This window comes from Pseudoliparis swirei, chromosome 3 (assembly GCF_029220125.1).
Source record: "Pseudoliparis swirei isolate HS2019 ecotype Mariana Trench chromosome 3, NWPU_hadal_v1, whole genome shotgun sequence".
NCBI classification, from domain to species: domain Eukaryota; kingdom Metazoa; phylum Chordata; class Actinopteri; order Perciformes; family Liparidae; genus Pseudoliparis; species Pseudoliparis swirei.
This window is the reverse complement of record NC_079390.1, coordinates 12,115,770-12,127,237: the sequence shown is the minus strand read 5'-3', so window position 1 is coordinate 12,127,237 and position 11,468 is coordinate 12,115,770. Positions and strand designations below refer to the sequence as shown.

The 11,468-nt window shown below is 41.2% G+C and overlaps 1 long non-coding RNA gene across 1 annotated transcript; it reads right to left on the bottom strand.

Annotated features, from left to right (window-relative positions):
* Positions 1-3,113: 3,113 nt before the first annotated feature.
* On the bottom strand, positions 3,114-9,540 carry LOC130190441 (uncharacterized). The gene is made up of 2 exons (XR_008830964.1): positions 9,296-9,540; positions 3,114-3,706 (listed from the first exon to the last, which is right to left on the bottom strand). It is a non-coding gene; the product is annotated as an uncharacterized LOC130190441 (long non-coding RNA).
* Between the last annotated feature and the right edge of the window lie 1,928 nt (positions 9,541-11,468).

The window sequence follows — 11,468 nt, the reverse complement described above, 5'->3', positions numbered from 1 at the left end:
TCAGATTGTTGTCAAAGCCAAAGCTTCTGTGTCGCTCCAATGCAGACATATGATGTATTTGTAACGGATCCCCGTATTTGTAACGGATCCCCGTATATCAATCGGCGTGAGACTTTACTGCTGGTGAACTTCTTCCGTTGTATAATCATGAACCAAAACTCTTGAATTAAAATCTCCTTGTCACCACCTGGCGAGCGTTAGCCTCATACGGGTCCATTAAAACGATCAAACTTTAAATAAAATGCGCATCCGTTGGTAACATTTAGCCGTACCGTCAAGTTTGTTATTTTAACCCAAAATAAAGGTGCGCTTCCTTCTAACATTTCAAAATAAAAGTCAAATTTAGCTCAAAGCGGAAGTAGATTAAAACATATACAAAATCCTTAAAACAATACAATATAAAAAGGCATACATCAAAACCAATAAAGCAGATACAAAAAAAGGCAATCAACACAAAACAATAAACCTTTTAAGGGGTTATTTACAGTATTACTTGAGCGTCGTGCATAAAATACACATATGTGTATTTCTCAATTCTCCATTACATCAAGATGTTTAAATTTGATTCTCAAGGCAACTCATTCCTACCACTGAGCATGGATATATATTCAAAGCAATATTTGCACTGATCAATTCAGTGGCCAGTCACAATAGTGCACACTTTGACTTTCATTACCAAAAGATTAGATGGGCTGTCCTGCAGAAAAAGGCATGGCACATTCTATTATCATGAAAAGCGAGTTGTCAACACGATAATCTAGGGAATTCCAAAATGTAAGAGAACAGGCACTATATAATTACTTTTGGCAGTCGCTTATCTTTAATGCGCTTGCTGATAAACATTGTGGGGTGGCAGATTCACTGAAATCACACACCTGGCCCATATTCTGTTTCAGCCACCAATATGTTTTTCAGATTTTAGAATCAGACATTTACCACATTATCTATTCAAAGTTTATTAAAGTTGTCTACCTTTCTTCGTAAAACAAACAAAAACAAACATTTAAAATGGTATTATGCATATACTGTCTCTATGTGGTTTAAAGTAAACCCGACATAACTCGCTTGTCGTTTCGTCTTTGTAAGGCCCGTGTCTGAACGGGCCAGACCTGCAGCTGTTGGATGGCCGACATCTAGTTGTTCTCTGGGTTCTTTCCTCCTCGGCCTCTCATCAGTGCTCCAGATTTTTTATTTATTTTATTTTATTCTCTGCATCATGTCCTTCTTTTTCAGCAGACTTGGTTTTGGCAGTGCTTGGCACACAGTGAGCATGTTTGTGACCTGTGATGTCCACCCTACATCTCTCACATGGGTTAGCTGTTTCCTCCTTAGCCAAACTCCCTCTGGTTCATATGGATGTATTTCCAGCTGACACCACAAACATCTCTGAATATATTGAATCTGTGGTCAGCTGAACATAGACTCCAATTAGTAATATACACTTTTATTAATCCCCAAGGGGAAATTAGTTCTCTGCATTTATCCCATCCTTAGTTATTAAGGAGCAGTGGGCTGCGGTGAAGCGCCCGGGGGTTCAGTGCCTTGCTCAAGGACACTTTGACTTGCAACTAATGGGGAGAGCGGGGATCGAACCCACAACCTTGCGGTTGCAGGACGGCCCTCTTACCCCACTGAGCTACAGCCGCCCCTAGGTGACTTCTTTTTGACAGATGACATCCTATGAGGCATTCACCTAATAATGTTTATTACCCCATTTACCAAAAAGCCTAAGTGAAGAAAATATCATGAAATTATATTTTCTATACAATATGGGAAATCAATACAAAGTGCAAACATTTAAGGCTTCTTGATAAACACTCATTTCAAGTTGCACATGTGTAGCCATGATAATATATTTTGGCCATTTCCATTTCAGGCCTCTACGACCTCCAGCCACAACTCAGGCCTGCAACGGGGTGTTGTTAGTGTGTGTGTGTGTGTCAGGGTGTGTGCGTGAGTAGGTTTATTATATTATTGATGCTCACCTGCAAGGAGGGAGTTATACACATTTGGGGTTTGTTATTATGTAGGGATCTATACCTTATTTTGTTGTGTAAATAAATATCTGACTGCGTATCAAGGCAGTTTATGTATTTTGCATCTGTCCAATTATAAAACAGGTATCTGCGCCATCCCTTTTTAAAACATTATCCAGGACCCCGCCCATAGTATATCTTCTATCGCTACATGGGAAGGGTGTTACATACATGGACTGGAGCCCAACGTTGGGCTATGGAGAGTCGACCAGGTCCTTGCCATTTTACTTGTCCAACAAAATCATCTCGGGCCACTGACTGACAGAGCTGAGTTTGAACTGGGCATACAATGGTTGGATTCTCATACATCGAATGAAAAATGTGTTTGTCTCCTGCACCTTCTTCCATCAGTTCCCACAGCCGGTGAAACAAAGATGCGTTGGTGCCTACGATCACAGGGCTTTGGTTGTAGTGCTCGGGCTCACTGCGGTCAAGCCAGCCTCCACTTCGAAAAACACAGTCAAGCCAGCCTGCCCGATTTTTTTCAGTACACGTATATACCAGGCATTACAGTACGAGTCTGCGAAAACTGTCTTTAAATAATATGACAACATACGCATTTAAATAAAGATATAGTGATAGATTAAACCAAATGAATAGATGAAAAATCATGAATTGTATGCAGTGCTGCTGCTAGCTATGTTGGTGCCCTAAGCAGGGGCAGACTGGGGGAAAAAAGTGGCCCGGGAGTTACTGTCAGACCGGCCCACTCAATACACGACGCGTTGCATCGCACGTATCGACCAGTCAGTGGCCGACTTGGAAATATATACCCATACCCATAACATTATTTTGGACGATTACAAAGAAATTACATCATATATGTTCTCTTATAAATAACATTTGGCTCCACCAATTTCAAAGTCGGTGGCTTTCCAAATAAATCAGAGATTTTAAATATTTTGAGGCACCTTCCTCCAGACATCTCTTCTTTTTCTCCCTGAGCTTTTCAGCTCCACCTTTAAAGGATTTACGTTTTGGTGCCATGCTGTCGAATCACGCTCAAAAACGGCTTTGTCTGCGAGCGAGTGACGCTTGGTACCGGGCAGCAAAGAAAGAATGAAAAATATATATATATCAAGGCCGGAAATGTGTTTTATTTTGAAAAATGACCGGATACATCCGTCTGTGCGTCTGAGCCTCTTACTCTTGACACATGTCAAGAGGCTACGTGATAACTTTACCACAAACATGAAACTTAAACGTACTTTTCAACTCTGCCGGAGTGCGGGTGTTCTGGATTAAAATCAAGGCAGAATATCCTGAAAGCTCTGAAAACCTGCAAGCAACATCCAAACCATGATAAGTGTGAATACAGCTCGCGATCAGTAGTGTTGCATGCTGGGTGTTAGAAACCATGAGTGTGAGTACACATCGCGAGCAGTAGTATAGTCAGTGATTCAGTCAGTGTTTTATTGACTTTAGGTATTAGAGTAATTTAACGTGTTCTGTAAAGCATAGAATTTAGCCGCTGCCTCTCTTAAGGATACTACAGAGGTACCAGTCCTGTATTCCTGCGAGTTCTAGGGTACCCATCCAACACAGACACTCCGGAGACCATCACGTCCAGTCCCGGCCCCTCCTGCAGGGAGGGTCTTTCTCATCTCCGACGGCAACCAGAATGAAGCTGCAGCCCCAGCAGCGGCTAGCTGAACTCCTCCAGGCTCACCCTGTTTGGAAGACAACAAATGATAATTACGTCTTTGCAAAAGTAAAGGCAACACAAAATATGACTTATAATAAAGCAAGACAGAACTTTCTCAAACTCAACTGCAACAAATCTGAAATACTCATAATTGGCCCTAACTCCCTCACCCGCTCCGCCCAGACAATCTCTCTCAATATCGATGGCTCCATCATCACCCTCTCCACCAAGGTCCGCAACCTCGGCGTCATCCTTGACCCCACCCTCTCTTTCCTCCCCCATGCCAACCACGTCACCAAAACAGCCTTCTGTCATCTCAGGAACATCGCACGACTCCGGCCCTCCCTGTCCCCTGCCACCATTGAAATCCTCATCCACGCCCTCATAACATCAAGACTTGATTACTGCAACAGCATCCTCTACGGCTCCCCCAACAAAATCATCAATAAACTTCAATGTGTCCAGAACTCTGCCGCCCGTCTGCTCACCTCCACCAGACGCTATGAACGCATCACCCCGGTCCTACACCACCTCCACTGGCTCCCGGTCAAGTACAGGATAGACTTCAAGCTTCTACTGATCACCTACAAAGCCCTAAGCAACATGGCCCCTCCATAACTTTCAGACCTCCTCCCCCTCCACGCTCCAACCCGTTGCCTCAGGTCCGCCGGCACAAACACTCTGAAGATCATCAGGACCAAGCGCCGGACCTGGGGTGACCGCGCCTTCTCGGCAGCTGCACCCCCCCTCTGGAACGCTCTCCCCATCCACATCCGTCAGGCTCCCACCCTATCTTTATTTAAGCAAGCCCTCAAAACACACCTCTTCCAAATTGCTTTCACCTGCTAATCCCTTACCCTGATACGACTCATACAGCTTCCCCAGTTTGTTTTCCTTTCTTTACGTTACTGTTCCTGTTTGTTCGTCTTGTCTGCTATCTTTTTGTTTGTTCTGTCTGTCTCTTGTTCCCTGTAAAGCATCTTTGGGTATTCAGAAAAGCGCTATAGAAGTCCGAATTATTATTAAGACCAATACAGTAAGCTGCATAGTACTCACACAGGGTGTCTACAGGAATAAACTAGTTAAATTTAAGACTTTTTAAGACGTCTAAATAAAATTTAAGACCTAATTTACGATGGAAATATACATTAATCTAAATTAATTAATTCAAACTCAACACACTGATGTCTATTCAAAATTAACAGTATGGTGTAATGCAAAAGGATAACACAAATGTCATTGCTGTTGTAAATTATATTTATTAATACATTTTCAGAACATTTAAGTCCCATGAACAAATGTCTATAAAATTAAGTAAATATATTTTAAAAATACGTGCAATAGTTCCTTTTGAAAAAAAATAATCTATAAAACAACATAAATAACATTTCCAGCTGCTTTTAAAATGCAAATTCATTTACATAATATAATTTATGTGTGTGTGTGTGTGTGAGTTCTCATGTCTCTATGTGATGGATGTTTGTGCACAGGTTCACGTCTACTCCTGAGCTTTTGTGAATATACTAGGAAAACAATCCTTTTCAAACTGTATTAATATACAAACTTCCAGTTGACATTTGGTCCATTCTCCTGGAAAAAAGAAAGAAAAGGCAGACATTAGCCAAACAACAGTCACCACATCTCTTCATGACATCACCACTTCAGATTAATGTCAGACTGGATAAATATGAATGAAAACTATTTTTACAAATTAAGCAACGTGAGCCATCCCTTGAGCCTAGTGAACACTATGTAGACATATTGACAGGTAAACACCACTCTACTTACTACCATTCTAAAACTATCTTTAGTTAGTCTAATTAATGTGTAGTGCGCCTATGCATAGCTGTTATTAACTTGACACATGAGTAAAGCTGAACTATATGATACACATACTCATATACATGAGGTTAGTTAATACATATATTTATGGCAGACTTACTTTGAGGTGCTGAAGTAGGTCCTGGGCGTGTCATGGACCATGAGCTCCAGAGGATCCTGATGGGACGTGGTCATTTCACCAATAGCGCACATGAAGTCCAGCTGTCTGCTCGCGGTGGTCTGGTCCAGAGTCTCGTGGAACAGAATGAAGAACGCACTGCAGCGTTGGTCTTCGGTGATGCGCCCTTTGTTACACGACGCTGGATTTCCTACGGTGACCTCCATCGTTGTAGTTGACGTAGTTGCTGGCGGCGGAGCAGCAGCTCGCGGCGGAGCAGCAGCTAGCCCCGCGCGCTGCTGGCGGCCTTCGCTACTCTCTGTGCTTCTTGCTCTGCACGTGAGATTCCACCGCTGGAAAGTCTCCCGACACATAACGCAGCTTCAGAAGCATTTCACCGACCGTGACCAGAAACACTCGTTCTTTTCAAGCCGTTGTTGAACTTGCATCCCCCATGTTTTCTAAAGTAGCCGATGCTTCACGTTGTAGGGGATTGATAGGACCGAATACGCGGGGCCCCTTTAAGAGAAGGGGCGTGGCCCCGGTGACACCAGAGACACCGCAGAGCGACCGGAGCAAAATACGGACCTGGCGGAACAGATTGCCTCATATTCGTAATGACATGACACCCATAAAAATTAAGGCCAATCCAATCTGAATTTAAGACAATTTAAGACTTTTTAAGGCCTTATTTTTAGGAAAAGCAATTTAAGACTTTTTAAGGACCCGCGGACACCCTGCTCACAGCATCTTCTGCAATGCCATCGTTCCCAGTAGGGCTGCTGGGTGTCCTCACAGAGGATATGAAAGGAGGAGGAGGAGAAGGGCTGGGGGTCCTCCTAGCCTCTAAATGTGGCTTTAGTGAGGCCGACTTTGACCCACCAAAGCGTGATTTACAAAACTGAAAGAAGAATCAGAGTGAATTTGAAGATGCAAGGATGTTGACGGGAATCGTACATACTGGTGGCCCTCTCTTAAGGATACCACAGAGGTACCAGTCCTGTATTCCTGCCGGCCAGCTTCTTTGTGATCTGTGATGTGACGGCAGTGATCTTTAAGATTACACTTCTTTTTACACATTATCTACATCGGGAAGGGAAAGTAGATCTATTACACATTCTAAATGTATAATACAAGGGGATGAAGGAGGAGCAGGGCTGCTGATCCTTGACTTCAGTACACTTATTTGCAGTGTTGGGAGTAACGCGTTACAAAGTAACGCGTTACTGTAATTCCACTACTTTTAGCGGTAACGAGCATGTAACGAAGTATTTTTTTTAATCAACTAACGCAGTTACAATTACTGAAATTCGTTACTCGCGTTACTCTCTCTTGTGAAAAATGAACACTTGCAGACAAGAAGACAAGCTAGGCCTACTTTAGCTGCTTCTGATCCGACATCACAGGACCTTGGTGGCGCAATGATATTGTAATGTCTCGGACGTTATGGCACTGATGACACGGAGACGGGACGACGTTATTAATCCTCACTTTATTGGGCATCCACCAACACAGACAGCGTGCTCCTCTCGGCTCAGCAGCTCGAACGTCAACAACAACGGTTCCCGTCAACCACCCTTAACTCCCGTTTTCCGACAGGTTAACCCCGCCTCCCCTCTACTCCGCCAATCACAGGCCCTCCCCCTCGACCAGCATGCACGGTGCCACACTGTGATTGACAGCCACTTCCAGTGTTGCCAGATCCGCGGTTTTCCCGTGGAATTGGGCTACTTTTGAAGTGTTGCCGCTGGTTGAATTTTTTGTCCGCTGGTTCGGGTAGACCTATTTTGCATGCAAATTACATGAATATCTTTAGATAAAAATCCATATTTTAAATGAAATAATTTATTTATACCCAAATCCTACCAAACTGACTCCAGATCAGCACGTACACGCCGACACATCCGCGCACACAGGTGAGCACACTCACTAGCACCCCCCCCCCCCTCAATTATATGCAGCACCTCAAGGCACCTTTGTTTTCTCTTTTAATTAGTGTTAATACTGTAGGCCAATCACTTTTATTTCATTGGGCCTAATGTGGTAAAAAAAACACTGTTAAATGACTGAGACAGTTATTTTGTTTTAAGTTAAGTATTAAAAGGGACTTTTGTACTACTGCTTGATTTGAAGGCCTGTTGCCCTGTTGACCACTAACAAGACTGCAGTGTAGTTTTCTTCATGAAATCTAAGGATTTGCTTTAAATAAAATTCAAATATTGGCATAATATTAATACTATATATTTTTTGCTAATTTTAAATTGAATTCATTCAAAATCTGCACTGTAATATCTCATGAAAATGATCCTGGGCCTAGCAGAGGTCACCACTAACAAGTCTGCAGTGTACTTTTGTTCAAGAAACGTAAGGATCTGCTTTAAATAAAATTCAAATATTGGCATAATATTAATACTATATATTTTTTGCTAACTTTAAATTGAATTCATTCAAAATCCGCACTGTAATATCTCATGAAAATAATCCTGGGGCTAGCAGAGGTTACCACTAACAAGACTGCAATGTAATTTTGTTCAAGAAACGTAAGGATCTGCTTTAAATAAAATTCAAATTTTGGCATAATATTAAGAATATTTATTTTTCACTAATTTTAAATTGAATTCATTCAAAATCCGCACTGTAATATCTCATGAAAATAATCCTGGGGCTAGCAGAGATCACCTCTAACAAGACTGCAGTGTAATTTCTTTCAAGACTTGTAATGATCTGCTTTTAACCCTTGTGTTGCCTTAGGGTCATTTTGACCCGAATCAATATTACACCCTCCCCCCGCCTTAGGATTAATTTGACCCCATTCAATGTTTAATGTCGGTGTTCTTTCGGTAGTCAACAAACAAACATAAAGTGCCTCACACTTAAACTTGGAAAACAATATTAATTCTAATAATTTTCTGGAGGTTTTAATTGCTGCCGTCAAATTGAACCCAAAGGGTAAAATATGTTAGTAAATATAAAGGTAACAGGAGGGTGAAACATTGAATCGGGTCAAAATGACCCAAAGGCGGGGGGAGGGTGTAATATTGAATCGGGTCAAAATGACCCTAAGGCAACAAAAGGGTTAAGAAATATCAAATATTGGAAATATATTAATATTATTTTCTTTATGAAGTGCTTTCATTTAGAAATCAAACGTCAGAATGTCTTGATTACCTCTGGATGACACCTTGAGGTACTCTACCATGAATCAGAAATGAAAATAGTTTATAACTACGCACCATTTTGTTCTAAATCTATTCTGAAATTAGACACACATTTGCGCATGAATGTGATTTTTTTTATCTTTTATTTTGAAATTCTAAATCAGAATATCCCAATATTGGAATAATTACTTTCTTTCATTTAATGTATTCATCATTCATACCATTCATGATTTTTCATCTCTTCATTTAGTTTAATCTATCACTATATCTGTATTTAAAGGCGTGTTTCGTCATATCACGTTCACCGGAAGTTCGCTCTTATTTTGAAGACAGTTTTCACACACTCGCACCGTAATGCCTGGTATATACATGTACTGAAAAATATCGGGCGGACTGGCTTGATTGTGTTTTTCGAAGTGGCGGCTGGCTTGACCGCAGTTACTTGACGCGTGTTTAACTTGGACTCTAGGTGAAACCACACGCGTACAACTAGCTAATAAGCAGTTTGAGTTCTTACCCTATTGTTCACTGGGTGCTTGTTGAGTTGCTTTTCGTCCAGAGAAAACTCTGTGTTCACTGGTGAAAGGCGGTTGAGTGAGTGAGACTCTCTGAACGGAACATCCATGTTCTGGAGGAACTCCGAACCTTCCATTTGACCACGCCCCTTGCTGTGACGTCGCCCCTTGCTGTGACGTCACCTGACCGGGTCACGTAATTTGAATGAGATATGTTTATTATTATCACCTGTTATTAAACTGGTAAATGTTTGTCATATTGTATCATGCATGTATTGTAACATTCATGTCAATCACAACCACAGCGCTGTGGATACATTTTTTTTGATGTAAAAAAATACACCTTCAGTGTCAGAAATATGTCCAGAAAACATGAATGAGTACATCGTTCCTCCTGTCGGCAAACTTTAAATTAAACAGCAAGCATCTGTACACTAAAATATTTCCAGATATAGTCAAGATATTTTATATTTTCATTTCATCTCCACATTGGACTCGTCCAATGCATTATAATGAATACAACATGGAGCGACCCTGGGCCAGGAGCGCTACGAGACATTGTCTCGCTTATTGCCGTTTATTCGGGGACAGTCGAGGCGACTGTGGGCCGTAGCCTCCGCTAAACAGGGAACACCGTGAGACATTATACTCCCAAGTAACACAAACAACAACATCCCCCTTCACTCGCTCAGCCAATCACAAGACACTTTATAAACAATAAATATTCTCACTTTTTGATTCAATTTGACTCAAAGGCATTACTGTTATTACTGTTAACTATTGATACTGTTGATATGAATAAAATGGAGAAACGGCCAGCAACGTGGAGTATAATTCTTCCCAATTTGATTCAAATTAACTCAAACAACTGTTATCTTTACTGATTGTGTACCAGAACAGAAGGTAATTGATGTATCATTATACATAGATGTAGGTGCAAGGGAACAACATGTTACTGTAATATAAGGGGGAAACTGGGAATTTAATTAATTAATATAATTATTATAATTTGTATAACACTGCAGGTGCTTATTTCACAATTATCATAGATAACTTACCAACACTGAAGAGGCACCTATAACAACATAATCAAAATCATAATCAGAAACTTTTTATTGCCATGTTTATTTATATATATATACAAGGAATGTGTCATGGTGTCATAAAGAACCATATTGGAAATATCTACAAGGTACATTTGCATTTTTACTTTGCAACAAACAAAGGTCCGACTCAAAGGGTATTGTCAGGTCCATACTGTTGGCCAAAATAGATCAATAAAACATTTGAGATATCACATATAAAAAAGGAAATTATGAGATGACAAGGGCATCTCATAATTGGGAAGCATCTAGGAACCATTAGAGGTGGTGGTGGAGAACAGGGTCCTCCCGGTCGAGCACTTTCATTAAGAGACTGATCCAGATCCTCTCCAGGAGCTCCTTCCTTCCAGCTGCCATCTCACTCTCCATCCATCCATCCATTATCCAAACCGCTTATCCTTGAAGCCGATCCCAGCTGACATTGTGCGAAGGCATCTCCCTCTACAAACAGTCTGAGTTTTAAAAAGTTTTTAAAAATAAAAATAAAAAATGTGATTAATTGTGCAGCCGTTATCTTTTCTGAAGTCTCGACGTTCATTGACTGCTTTGCAGGCGAGCCTCGGAGCCAACTCGTCATGTGCGCTCGCGGGCCCAAAGAGCCGTTGGGGATCGTATTCTGTCATGTTAGTAGTCGTCATACTTCTAATCATAACCCCTTTCTCTATCATAAAGAGTTGCACTGGTATTGGCATAACTACCGCTTGAGAATTATACCGTCACCTGTCATTAATAATAAATAAATGAATTAGAAAAGTTCTGCTAAAATGCCAATATACAGTAACAGTAGGCTATATTCTTATCCAAAATGTATATAAACAAAAAGAAATTAGAACATTTTTAATAAATGCATCATAATTGCCTCCTGCTGTGTTTTAGCCATTGCACTTGTAATTGGGTGTGAACTGGGGTTTTCTTCAGTGCATTTGTTGGATGAATTTTGGATCAGGCTGGTAGGGTTCACTCAAGTCCAGGAAACTGCGACACTGACTTCATGACGGTTTCCTCATGTCCAGGACACTGCTACACTGACTTCATGAGGTCTCCTCATGTCCAGGACACTGCTACACTGACT